Genomic DNA, 14,923 nt, shown 5'->3' on the forward strand with positions numbered 1-14,923 from the left:
ATAAAGCGGGATTTAGATATACTAATTTTTAAGACACACCTTTGAGAATATTATGGAGAACTCTCAGGTAGGTATGCACATTTCCTCATGATATTTTCCTTCACGGTAGAGGCCTAGCCCGTACTGCAAATGCGGTGAGCACCATGCAATTCCATACTGCACAGAATATTCGGGCGAATTAAATACCGCAATTTGTACCAAATCACAGATAATACTTATTATGATTGCAACTGTTACAGAATTGCGAAAAAAAATCGCGCGATTTTTATTCGCTGAGCGGGCCAGCTCTAAAGAAAGTGCTGTATAATTTCTTAAAACAAACATAACTTCGAAAAGTTAGAAGTGCGTGTCCGCGATCGAACCCCCGACCTCCCGTATAAGAGGCGGACGTCTTAACCACTAGGCTATCACGGCTTATGCTGATACTATGTTAGGCGTGGACGCTCACCTATCCCTCCTTCCTTCAAGAAAGACCTTGCAAGACAAAGCGCGGCGCCAGAACCTTCGCCGTATTATTATATTCATGAGCGCCAGAACACGCAGAATCGATCGAAATCTTTATTGTTTTGTCACAAGAAATAATACAATTTACAATTCGATTGGCATTACTCGTTTAAGGGAATAGATTCCAAATGCTATGTTTTATTCAGTATCTGTGCGGGCAGCGCTTGGGAAACGATAGAATCGCGGGCCGATATGCGCACCTCGCGGACGAACACGGAATCTTAATTGGTTCGCGAAAACCACATCGAATTCAGAAAGGGAAACGATCTGCTAAACTGATTGAATTTTAAGTGTTCTTCTAATAATTCGCTTAATATCAGCCACCAAAACACGTAGAAAATCACCTATAAGATGGACTGATCAAAACATAACTTGATCTAATAAAAAAGTCCCAAATAAATAAATTGTTTATTTGGGACAGTATAAACAATTACATACCTACTATGACAATATTGGCAAATATATAATCAACTACAGTTATGATTATATGTGATTATATTTAATTTATCAAACATCCTGTAGACTACTATTGATCTTTCCCACAGAATTAAAAAAAAAAACCATGCTAATGACGTCACGGGCATCTTCTAGCCTATTATAAAAGGAAAAGTTGACTGACTGATCTATCAACACACAGCTGAAACTACTGAACGGATCGGGCTGTTTCGCGTAAATATTCTTTAAGAAAGGATCTTTGTTTTAGCCCCCTACTAAAGAGATAAAATAGGGGTTGGATCCATGCCGACGAAGTTGCGGGCATTAGCTGGTGTATCACAAACGTAAAAGATCAACGATCATTAACAATTTATCAATGACCAATCAGCTCTACAGGACTCTACGTTTAAGGTGTCGTTAGATTTTATCTCGTCACGACTATTAGCATTGGTATACAACAAGACAAGTTTAATACAACTGACTGACTGACCCCGTAGCCACAACAATATAACTGTTTATCGTGAGAACCGATCATTTAGTCTCAAACAAAGATTACTAGACCGTAATGTCATTGTCAATGTTAATTTTCGAAAGTGTGGAAATCGGACAAACGGATCGGTTGGAGATTAACGTCTTGGGAGAGCCAAGTTCCCACCAATAGAATAGTGAAATAATAAACCAAATTAGGGCAACGACCGTCAAGAAGACATAAAACAAATCCAAAATTTTAAATTCAAATCATTTATTCAAAATAGGTAATATTTACACTTTATGATAGCCACTTGTTGGATTTGTAAGATGATACAGTAGTGGTAATTAATTACGTAAAGTAAAACTAAAGCTACGAGGGTTCCGAACGCACCCAGGTCTGAGAAGAGCCCACAACAAACTCAGTTGGGTATTCTTTTTACTATCACCACTTCACAAAATCAATCAATCAATGTTCGCGTTCACTGCTGGATATATACCTTTCCAAGAGCGTGCCACCACACACAATCCTCCGCCTTCCTCATCCACCCACTTCCCGCCGTCCTCTTAAGGTCGTCCCACACTGTGCTTGCTGATACGCGGTCTCCACTCCAGAACACGTTTGCCCCCAGCGTTCACAAAATCACTTAAACTATACTTTAGAATTAGAACTATCCAGTATGATAGTGATAATAATAGTAAATCAAAACAAAGTTAACCTTTGCCGACATTTATCATGACAAGTACATGGTCACGATCAGAGTATTATTAATGCTGATAATCACACTAATATTATAAAGGCGAAAGTTTGTGTGTGTGTGTGTGTGTGTGTGTGTGTGTGTGTGTGTGTGTGTGTGTGTGTGTGTGTGTGTGTGTGTGTGTGTGTGTGTGTGTGTGTGTGTGTGTGTGTGTGTGTGTGTGTGTGTGTGTGTGTGTGTGTGTGTGTGTGTGTGTGTGTGTGTGTGTGTGTGTGTGTGTGTGGTGTGTGTGTGGTGTGTGTGTGTGTGTGTGTGTGTGGTGTGTGTGTGGTGTGTGTGTGTGTGTGTGTGTGTGTGTGTGTGTGTGTGTGTGTGTGTGTGTGTGTGTGTGTGTGTGTGTGTGTGTGTGTGTGTGTGTGTGTGTGTGTGTGTGTGTGTGTGTGTGTTTGTTACTCCTTCACGCAAAAACTACTGGACGGATTTGGCTGAAATTCGGAATGGAGATAGATAATATCCTGGATTAGCACATAGGCTACTTTTTATCCCGGCAAACCAAAGAGTTCCCACGGGATTTCGAAAAACCTAAATCCACGCGGACGAAGTCGCGGGCGTCAGCTAGTGATCGATAATGATCAAACTAACACAAAGGGCGTGGTGATCTAGCATCTGTGATCTAGCGACATACATCTTCAGACAGTATCAAACTGATTGAGACAATGATACACATGAACTGTGCCAGCGTGGTAGATAATGGACTAAAACCCTTCTCATTCTCATTTTGACAACCTCCTTGGCACAGTGGTAAGCGCTGTGGTCTCAGTGGGAGGTCCCGGGTTCACTCGACGCACGTTTCGTGACGGGGTGCGTCGGTTTTGGGATTTGTGTGGTGGTGGTGCGTATTGCTTGCTTGGTGACTGGCTTTTCCAGCATTTTTAGCAGTGGGAGGGCGGGCGATACATACCGCATGCTGTATGTTGCACCCAGTTGCACCATACAGATTTGTTTGGTTTAGCGCTTCCCACGGGATTAAAAAAAACCCAAAGCGCATCATCTACTTTTGAATTTTTTGAATTAAATTTTAATTTTTTGATTTTGATTTTTTAAATTTTATATACATGACATTTTATTTATATGTAATCACTTAGCAGCGCCCTGACGGGGCTTCATGTTGTAATATTATAATTATTTTCTATTATGATGTAAAACATGAATGCAAATAAATAAAGAATAAACAATGAATGTCGTAAGTTTGAGTTTTTAACCCCCGACCCAAAAAGAGGGGTGTTATAAGTTTGACGTGTGTATATGTGTATCTGTGTGTCTGTGTATCTGTGTATCTGTGTATCCGTCTGTGGCATCGTAGCGCCTAAACGAATGAACCGATTTTAATTTACTTTTTTTTGTTTGAAAGGTGGCTTGATCGAGAGTGTTCTTACACAGTACAAACAGAACAGTAGTTTAACTTCATACAAAGTGGCCGCCGCCGGTTTGAATGTATGCGTGAGCAGCGGGCGCCGTGTACGCACGGAAGTTTCACGCACACATTCGCATAGTCTCAAGCGGCTCAAGCGGCCGGCAGTACGGGCCGCGCCGCCATGCTAATCGCGCGCAATTGCGTATTACGTTGCACTTTTTTGTTTTGTTAGTAACAATTATGACTTCAAAAAAAGCCAAAATTTATTGTGGTGTCTTCGGGTGTCTCAATAACGACTCCAACAAACCGGACTTATCATTCTTCAATATACCTACTGAACAAGACACGTAAGTACCTAAACATTTTTGTAATAAAATTATGTGTCGGTAGGTACCTATGTGTGCTAGCCCAGGATCCGTGTCTGGATGTACTAGGTACCTATTAATATATTTAATATTTTATATTTAGATAGAATAAAATTAGAATAATATCAATTTTTACAGAAAAAAATTTTACTTTTAAGTTATGGAGTAGGGGAGACCGGGGTTAGTTGACCAAGTTTTCATTTGAATAAGCCTAACTTTTTAATTTTTCACCTAAATCGGCCAAGTACGAGTGGGACTCGCGCACCGAGGGTTCCGTACATATGTAAATACTTATACTTCAGGGGTGTTATGTGAGATGTTTTGTACGTAATACGTATGTAATTCGCCCTACTACTTAGACTACGCTGTCCGTCTGTCTGTCTGTCTGTCACCAAGCAGTATCTCATGAACCATGATAGTTAGACAGTTGAAATTTTCACAAGTGATGTTTTCGGTTGGGTTTACTATTTGTGTAAGCTCTAACCCCCTGATTATTAAACGTAGATTAGAGTGTCATTTCATTCCGTCTAGTCTACGTTTATTAATAAGGGGGCATAGTAATAGGTTAGATTTTCTAAAATACGTGTTTTATAACTTAATATTTCTTTTATTTGGCTTATTCATTTAATTGTTTCAGGCGCTTACAATGGCTACGATCAATCGATCGCGAAGATTTGTCCGATAAGCCAACACGTCGCATACTCGTGTGTGAAGTATTCAAAGCTGAAGATAGAATTTTTAAAATTTGTCTTTTCTTTTTAAAACGTCTTTTATTTACACCCCATTTATGAATTGGTAAAACATTTCATTATTATTATTACGAAATTAAAAACCTAGTGCTGTCATACATAATACGCAAATAATATTTAATTAAAAATAAAAGTGACAACCCTAGGCGTCAACGCAGGAGTAGGTAATTAACTCGCCGATCGGCGTTAGTTAGCCTACTATTCTGTTTGTCAAATTCAAATTCAAATTCAAAATGTTTTTATTCAATTAGACTTTTACAAGTTCTTTCGAATCGTCAAAAGCATCTACCACTGGTTCGGAATGCCTTTCCTACCGAGAAGAACCAGCAAGAAACTCGGCGGTTGCTCTTTTCAAAGATTTGATATACAATATTATGCCATGTATAAAAGCAATTGAAGTCCTGCGCATTGCTGGAGCGAATCGAAGTTCAAATCCACGCTTTTTTATCATTTACATAATCTTCGATAGTATAATATGCTTTTCTCAGGAGCATATTTTTAATAGATTTTTTGAACCTGTGTAAAGGCAAGTCCAAAATTGACTGAGGAATTTTGTTATAGAAGATTATACCCATTCCCACAAATGACTTTTGGACCTTCCTGAGACGGAGCGTAGGAGTCGCAAGCCTGTTACGGTGTCTAGTCAGCCTGTTGTGTAGATCGCCAACCCTCTTGTAACTAAGAATATTTTGTCTTACAAAAATTATGTTGTTGTAAATATATTGAGAGGCTACGGTAAGGATACCTATTTCCTTAAATTTTTCTCGAAGTGAATCGCGTGGTTTTAAGTTATAAATTGCGCGTATTGCCCTTTTCTGTAATACAAAAATTCTCCCAATATCTGCCGCTCTACCCCATATTAAGATTCCATAAGACATAATACTATGAAAATAAGCAAAATAGTACTGTGTGTTGTACTGTGGTTCTTAGCTATAATCCGAAAAAATTGGTTCAGCCGTTTAAGAGTTATCAGCTCTTTTCTAGTTTTCTTGTATAAAAGAAGGTTAGATAACCGTTAGGTTCTTAATATTATGTCAATTGACAAATGTCAAGCTGTCAAGATGGACGTTGCCTAAATACATAATTATTTATTTGAAAATGATGTTTTGGAAAACTCAAATACTTTGGATCGTCGGGGGTGTTATAAATTTTTAATTTACACTTGTAAAGTTAAGCAATAATAATAACGAATCAAGTCAACCCTAACCTTTCTAAGATGGCCCCACTTCCTGCAAGTGTGGCGACGAGGCGACGTGTCCTTTAATTGCATTCCCAACACCTCACGCGCCATATTGCGTACAAAAACGTAAAGTTCAAAGACAATAGCCTGCGATTATTCACCCGCTGACAGCTATTACGGTAAACGCAGATTATTCCGTTTCGGAAACTGTCGTAAATGAAATGTCAATTAAAAGCTAACCTTCAATCTGAGTCAAGGGTGACCATCCTTCCTTGAACCTTACTATACATACCCCGTTATTACCCGATTACGACAAAATCAAAAGGAAGGGTCATGATTTTAGCAGCCTATGTATGTATGTTTGTATCAGATTCTGTGTGTTCCACCGTAGCGCCTGAATAACTGGGCCGATTTTGATGAATGAAGTGTCAACTAATTCGTTATTATGATGATCCGGCCGACTGCGGCAAAGCCAAAAGGAAGGGTCATGATTTTAGCAGCCTATGTATGTATGTTTGTATCAGATTCTGTGTGTTCCACCGTAGCGCCTGAATAACTGGGCTGATTTTGATGAATGAAGTGTCAACTAATTCGTTATTATGATGATCCGGCCGACTGCGGCAAAGCCAAAAGGAAGGGTCATGATTTTAGTAGCCTATGTATGTATGTTTGTATCAGATTCTGTGTGTTCCACCGTAGCGCCTGAATAACTGGGCTGATTTTGATGAATGAAGTGTCAACTAATTCGTTATTATGATGATCCGGCCGACTGCGGCAAAGCCAAAAGGAAGGGTCATGATTTTAGCAGCCTATGTATGTATGTTTGTATCAGATTCTGTGTGTTCCACCGTAGTGCCTGAATAACTGGGCCGATTTTGATGAATGAAGTGTCAACTAATTCGTTATTATGATGATCCGGCCGACTACAGCAAAGCCAAAAGGAAGGGTCATGATTTTAGCAATCTATGCATGTATGTTCGTATCAGATTCTGTGTGTTCCACCGTAGCGCCTAAATTACTGAGCCGATTTTGATGAATGAGGTGTCAATCAATTCGTTATTATGATCTGGGTGACATAGGCTACATTTACAACATTGGATACACCCCAAAAAAGGGGGCGTCTCCAAATTTTTGTTTGCTATTATGCGGGGCTTCCCGATGGCCATCTCAATCTGTCGCGCACTATAAGTACATCAAGATTGTACATTATGTCATTTCAGATTTGCCTGTTTCTCTATCACCTTTCGGTGAGGCGGTTTCCACCTGTCATATTCCCCGAGTGTTGTCATGTCATGTCATATTGTCGCTGTCATTTTTGGGTATTGTTGTCTTGGCATGAGGAAGAGAATAATATTTATTACATCACTGTGACATAATATTATGGTAATTGCATGGACCTTCAAAAGAGTCTCATACTATTAACTACCCATCATTATCATCATCATTGTCAACCGATAGATGTCCACAGCTGCACTCAAACTCAAATCATTTCGGTATTCAAGCTATAGGGGTTACTTTTTTCCTTTTGAAGTACGGATCCCTAAAAAACCTAAATCACCATCTAAATATTTAGTACAGAACTAACTTGCATCCTGGGTATAAACTTTAAACTACTTTTTATCCCGGAAAATCAATGAGTTTCCCCGGGATTTTAGAAAAACCCGAATCCGCGGGTATGATCTAGTAAGTCTATAAAATATTTAAAAAAAAAAACTGCTGAAACCATCGGATCTTTTTAAAAAGCCAGTCATGGCGTATTAAATTCCCTCGATAAGTAATTTTGACATGAACACATCTGTATAAAGTTCCCTCACCATGAAAGGCGATTATTACTGAGTCAGTGGCACGTCTCATGTGTCACTGTCAGTCATTGGTAGCCGGTTCGATTCCCCGCGAGTGTTATTGAGACACCCATAAACGGTACATCAGCGAGCGTGTAAGATGATTGATTTATTTCTGCGGTTTTTTTTTCGTCTTTTGAGTTCTTAATCCTTAATGAGCTATGCTTTATAACATCACACTAGTTGAAGCCTGCGACTTCTTCCGCGTGGTTTTGGTTGGTTAAAAATTCTTTTAGAATATCTCAACGTTCTTTCTATGTTATAGGTACAGAGAATCTGAATTAAAAAAATCTCAATAAATCTAGATCTACAACAAAACTCAAAGCTAGCCTTTTCTAATTATGCCCGCGTGGAATAGTGCCAAGAATACCTACTGGCTGCATTTGAAATTATTAAAAAATCCTTACATACAATTTGATTTATTTAGATTTTTTATTTAATTAAATTAAATTACTTAATTATTTAATGTCTTTTGTTACAGGTAAGTGGCGGATAAAGTCAACGCACCTATGTATCCTATCTTCGAGAATCCTATCTACGAGAATATAGATAAAATTATGCAGTAAGTTGTTATGATCCGAAGATGAACTTTTACTTGAACTTTTTTAAAATTCGTTATCTTATGTCTGTCACAATAGATTTTAATCATCATGGTCAACCCATAACCGAGTCAATGGTCTACCACGCTGGCCTTACCTGGTAGGTACTGTACTTGGCAGACTTCACACACCTTTCAGAATATCATGGAGAACCCTCAGGCATGCAGTGCAAGTTCATATACTCATACATAACCCTAAAACTGTCACCGTGCTATAACGTAATAAGTTTCCATATGGACGGCTTGCCTTAATACGAATAATTTCATCAATTAGAGACCTCGTAAACATCGCGAGGCAATCACGCCTTATATCGTGGTCATTAGGCTAGTAAAGCTGCTCACTCACCGGCTGTGTAGACGTGCTGGACGGTAGAGAAAATGTGTTGCGTAATCCGTGGAGTTTCTATTCGTCATCACCTACTGGTTAAAGCTGTACAATCTACTTACTAATGTTATAAGTATGTAGGGCATAATATATATTTCCCTCCCGGGGAAGGACTACTACTAGTGTTCCCACGTGATTCTTAAAGGCTTATCTACTTATTTCAAATGTTTTTATTTTTATTTGTACCAGAATGTTGTAACAATAAAGAGAAAAAGATAGAAAAAGTGGACAGGGAACCACAATATAACAAAGAGCTCTCTACCAGTGCTGCTGTGCTCAGTGGGAATGTTAATAAATAGGTAAAACCTAAATAAATAACTTCTATTTTATAATAGTAGGTTTTTTGTGAGTGATAGAGTAGGAATAGTAAATTGGTAGCAAGTCACAGTGACCTTTTGCGTGTGTAAGTACAGATTTTACTGTAGATGTATGTAAGGGATCCGAAATCGTTTTTTTTTTCGATGTCAAACGAAATTTTATCAAAGTGGAATCAAAAGTAAAACTGTGTCATTGTAATATTACTTTATGTTACACATCTTCTAGACAGTGGAAGTTCAGCTTAAGACATTAAGAGGTCTTTTACAAATCATGATCGGCGAGATGAAATATTTATTTTGGAAAAAAGCTGATATTTATGACACCATTGTGTTCGGGATCCTTTGTTGATTTAAAATAATTGTTTAATGTTAAATGCTCCTTAATGAAATGGAAGATAATTTGCTTAATAAGTGGAGGCTTTATATGAATACACTGTATGCAAGAAAAAGTAACGCGGTCCTATGAATGGGGATAATTGTTATACAATTATCGTGTAGGTAGTTTGTCAAAGTACTGGACCACGGGGTCAAAAATTAAAAATAATGAATAAATTAAAAAATAACAGTATGTTGTGACCATGTTAGAATTGATCATATCATAAAGTAGCCGATCATTTCATCAAAATTGTGACTTTCATGAAACATTACACTATTGGTTGACCATGATAATGTTTCGAGCAAATCAATGAATGATACGACGATATGCACCACCCACCTTTCCACTCCTAAACATGCAGGAAAAGTAAGCCACCAAGCAGATAATACGCATAGATTGCATATCACATGCTATCTGTTGTCTGTTTCAGCGGATTATAGCAAATTAAGCTTGTGGTTCCTTTTAAATCATTGACTTCCGTCCGAAAAGTAATGCCTGCTTCTATACAACAGGCTTATAATTTTGTTATGAATGAATGAATATTAGTATTTGTACACCAGAAAATACACATACAAAGCAAAACAAAATATAGGCAGGTAGGTACAATTTGGCGGCCTTATCTCTTACAGGCAACCAAAGTGGTGCGTCGCCAAACGTTTGTGGCCAAATCGACAAACGTTGACTTCTTCTTCAGACGTGTTGCTCGATGTAGCGGCGACATGAAAGAATGCCGACACGTGCGATGCGACGAATATTATTATTGTAGTGTCATTTTGTGTTTTTGTGTCGCTTCAGGAATACCATTTTGTCTTCATTTTGCGCATGAGTCACGACACAGTATGGCAGTGCCTTGAACTCATAGAAGCATAAATACTCTGCTTACCCTTAGAACTTGCCTGAGAAATAGTTGGGCGAAAAAATATATTTTTTAATACTTATTATGTGGCACTGGGCCTAATTTTGCCAAAGCATATCGATCGATTGCGATTGTTAAGCAACTTTGACCCAAGTCAGTAACTGGATGGGTGACCGACTTTGAAAGTCCGAATTGGACATTTTCGTTTCCCCTGTGCGTCAGAAAGTATATTATTATATACTTAAATTAATTCTGATTAATTGACTACTATGTATATGTTTGGTCTCTCTATGGTAGGATATTAAATAACATTTTTTTTTACTGTTTCTTTCTTAGAATCAGAACATAAAAACCATATGCGTTCCCATAATAAATTCGCAAAACGTCGCGTTCCGGAATACAATCGCTGCTTTTAAAATATAATTCCTATCATAATGATTATAAGGTTTATTATTGTATGACTGTTTATTATTTATTTTGCACTACAAATATGGTTCTCTAATCTATTCAATTTATAGAAATAGAATCATGCTATTTTAAGCTTAATGTTATGGGAATAAAGTCTATTTTGCATTGGATTTGTTAAATCGCGGTTAGAATTGAATCCCTAATCGGATGTCCAGTTTGAATGGACCGTATTTAATAATAAGGACATGGTCACACAGGTCGCGATTTTATTATTCATTGTTACTTTTTATATGGGTTAGCTATGGTTCAGCAAAGATATAGGCATGCTCTGATTGCGATCACACCAAGTAGTAGGTGATGATGCTAAGGTGCAAAAAAAAAGCCAAAGGTGCGAGTGATACTAAGTAAACACAATTAATGTAAACACATTCTTAATTTCCGGAAAAAATCCGGGAAACGGAAAAGTAGTTTTAATAAAAATGCCTACATTGTGTTAGTGCTTGGCTTTTTGCCAGAGTTAGAAGAATGGTTGGATCTCGAGAGTGTATGATTTTTACATAGCTACAATGTTTCTTTAGACTCAATTTTATCTAATAGGAAGCCTTGAGTTTACAGGAAATAGTTTTTCCTCAAGATAACGATAAAATATATAGAATAGTCGCAAATAGGTACTTTCTTTGTAAAAAGATAAGTGTTCGATAATTTTCCCATTTGTGCGATACTGTTATAATGCGATAATGAAAAAAAGGTGTGCGATGATTGGACTTGACTTTTGCAGCTCAAAGTGGCCTTTGGTAGCACTTTTGGTTTTGCCCTAGTTTCTGTAGGTATTCGCCAGGAATTACCAATTTTTTTTCGATAATATATATTCCTAATTTCGGGCGCATCATAATAACTATTATAAAGAAGACCATCATTTCACGTTAGATATTATTTCACGATCCTAAGATTTAGAAATCTTGTCATGAAGAAAAAGTGTTTGGTCATAATTTTCTTCCATATTCAAGTTACAACTCTCATTCTCATATGAATAATTGACACCTAGCTAATTATTATTAATAATGCAGAGTGAAAAACTTTTTTATTTTGCCCTTTTCTAACCATAACATATATAGAGTATAAATACATAGATTGCCAAAATTATAACCCTTCCTTTTGGCTTTGCCGGAGTCAGTTACCTGAAATTAAATTCTAACCATACAAAACCCTTAGACCTAAGCTTTTTCAACAAAAAAAGTCCTAACCCGTACCTAATAATGGCCGTTTCGCCCTGAAGTAGAACGAAATCTCCTAAAAGTGGAAACACTAACACTTGCTTGGGTTAATCGCTCGTTGTTTGCCCCACGCCTTCCCGCGCGGGCAGCGCCTGCGCATGTTGATGTCAGGATGTGCGTACGCTATTTGAATACGTATCCTGGCAACAGTAGCAATGGAGTTAAGGATTAGAAGGGCAGGAGGTCGGTGATGCAGGCGTAATTGATTGGTGGTCCAGTGTTGCATAAGTAACGGGATATTCCGACTAATCCAGTAGGTCGCCGAATTGAATTGCAATTTTTCGCCTCCTTCATACATTATATACGTTTTCAAAAATCCCATGGGAACTCTTTAATTTTCCGGGACTAAAAGTAGCCTATATACTTCCGCGTGTCTCAAGAATGCAATCTATCTTTGTACAAAATTTCGTCAAAAACTGGAGGGCCACTACGCCACTTTCGTCACTCGCTCCATACAAATGTAGTTTTATATTTATTGCAAAAATAAAAATAGGATCAATTTTTAAACGCTGTTAAAAAAGAAAAATTTGATGAGACATGCATTACTCAATAAGTTGATATAATGTAAAATTTATTATCGATTAAATTAAAATAAGATCAATTCTTCAAATTCCATAGGTACATTTTACTGATTTGGCGCGCGTTGTTTACATGAAATTGAAACAAAAATATCATAAGTATTTTTAATGAACAATAATTATATTTCAATGAAATATACAATTAAGGGGAAGTAAATTAATAATTAAAGTTGATTACACTTCTTGGATCCTTGTATTTAAATATATACCCATGTATGGAAATTTATGCTACACAACATTACCTTTGAAAATCAGGTTTTTAAAAAGCTCCAAAATTTTATATCAAATATTAATTTTAATATTTTGAAGAAAGTAGATAGGTTTTTACGTAATACTCAGTGTCTCTATTCTTGTATAGAAACTTGATTTGTATTTTCTAAATTTCTCTAATAACAAATCTGGTTTAAAATTAACTGGCTTTGCATTTTTATTTACATCTTGCATGACTAGAGTCAGTTAAACTTTTATTTTAATTCTTTTTATGATATTATTGTTAGTTTTACCTACTTACCTAATTATAATTGAAAGTTAGAACATAATCAGAATAGCCAAACTTCAATGATTCCACCATAACTTCTAAATCCCTGAACAGGTATCGTTTAGGACTTCGTTTCGTTGGTGTTGGCTGGCGGGCGTGCTCTGCCTTTTTGGAGTGTTTTTTTTGTTAAAAGTGACTGGAAAGCGCTCTAAGGGGGTGCCGCGCGTATGTCGGCGAGCGCCGGCACAGATGGGGTCCATAATTGTATAGTTTAAACCTTGGTTTAACTAACTTGTTACAAATAACTACAAACTTGACATTGGCTAATCTTTGTAAAGCCAGACGAGAGAGGAAAAAAAAGGTATCGTTTAAGTTCTTACTATGTCTAGTATGTATGTAGGTACATATACCTACTATGTCTGGCTATAATTTTTTGAGAAAATCAATATGGCGGCTATATGGCACAATTTTCAAATGTGAAAAAGTCTTTTTATTAGTTCATGTATTGGCTGGGTAGTTGTGTTTTTTTTTAATTATGAACTGTTTTATTTCGTACTGTTACTATTTTTTGGTAGGAACAAAAAAATTTAGATTTTAGCTGATTATCTACGACTTCCCACAATACAAACCTTTGTACCTATTTTTAACCCCCGACCCAAAAAGAGGGGTGTTATAAGTTTGACGGGTGTATCTGTGTATCTGTGTGTCTGTGTATCTGTGTATCTGTGTATCTGTGTATCTGTGTATCTGTGTATCTGTCTGTGGCATCGTAGCGCCTAAACGAATGAACCGATTTTAATTTAGTTTTTTTTGTTTGAAAGGTGGCTTGATCGAGAGTGTTCTTAGCTATAATCCAAAAAAATTGGTTCAGCCGTTTAAGAGTTATCAGCTCTTTTCTAGTTTTCTTGTATAAAAGAAGGTTAGATAACCGTTAGGTTCATAATATTATGTCAATTGACAAATGTCAAGCTGTCAAGATGGACGTTGCCTAAATACATAATTATTTATTTGAAAATGATGTTTTGGAAAACTCAAATACTTTGGATCGTCGGGGGTGTTATAAATTTTTAATTTACACTTGTGAATAAATCATTTTGACTTTGACTTTACATTAAGTAGGTATTACGCCTACAATCTGGCGTAATAGGTAGGTAGTAGGTACCTACCTATTATGACTTGAGGCCTCGTGTCAACGGTGCTTTTTAGGGTTCCGTACCCGAAGGGTGTCAAGTGTCAACGGGACCCTATTATTAAAACTGCGCTGTCCGTCCGTTCGCCCGTCTGTCTGTTAGTGAGCTGTATCTCTGGAACCGTAACAACAGGTAGAGAGCTCTTACATAATGTGTATTTCTATTGCCGCTGTAACAAGAAATAATAAAATTTCAAAATGACCGTTATTTCTTGTACGATGATACGGAACCCTTCGTGTGTAAATCCAACTCGCACTTGACAGTTTTTTTTTGCTTTTCAATAGAGTGACTGACGTGTGGACGTGGAAGATCGCAACTGATAAGCTGTCGCCGGTAGACGTGTCTATTTAACTGCTGGCATGCTGTTGGCATAAAGTATTAGCACTCGCCTTGAACCTTGACGATCACATTTAATTCCTTTATCAACTACGTACAGCTATTTATTTTTAATTCTTATTAAAACAGCGAAGAGTTTAAGGGTCACCTGATTTAAAAGTTGAGTTATTCAAGGGGCGGATCAATCAAATTCTGAAAGGCTGGCAAGTGGCAACGCATTATGGGTTCCTCTGGTGCTGCAAATGTTCATGGGCGGCGGTAATCACTTAACATCAGATGATTCCCCTGTTCGTTTGCTAACTATTCTTAATTATTTAAGAACACACATATATATTATAGCACAAAAAGTAGCCTAAGTCCGTCCTTGGGATGCAAGGAAAATTCTACCCAAGCGACTGACACGGCCCCAGGGCGCTTTGGCTAATCGAATCCAAAGTAATATAAACAAGAAGAAAAACAATATTCAAACAAAT

General features: G+C 37.3%; 1 protein-coding gene and 1 long non-coding RNA gene across 2 annotated transcripts in view; both read left to right on the top strand.

Annotated features, from left to right (window-relative positions):
- Positions 1-14,923, top strand: part of LOC123871316 (GAS2-like protein pickled eggs) — a 119,257-nt gene that overhangs the window by 35,023 nt on the left and 69,311 nt on the right. The window lies entirely within an intron of this gene.
- Positions 3,545-4,655, top strand: LOC123871350. The gene is made up of 2 exons (XR_006797254.1): positions 3,545-3,866; positions 4,522-4,655. It is a non-coding gene; the product is annotated as an uncharacterized LOC123871350 (long non-coding RNA).

Source organism: Maniola jurtina, chromosome 13 (assembly GCF_905333055.1).
Source record: "Maniola jurtina chromosome 13, ilManJurt1.1, whole genome shotgun sequence".
Lineage (NCBI taxonomy): Eukaryota > Metazoa > Arthropoda > Insecta > Lepidoptera > Nymphalidae > Maniola > Maniola jurtina.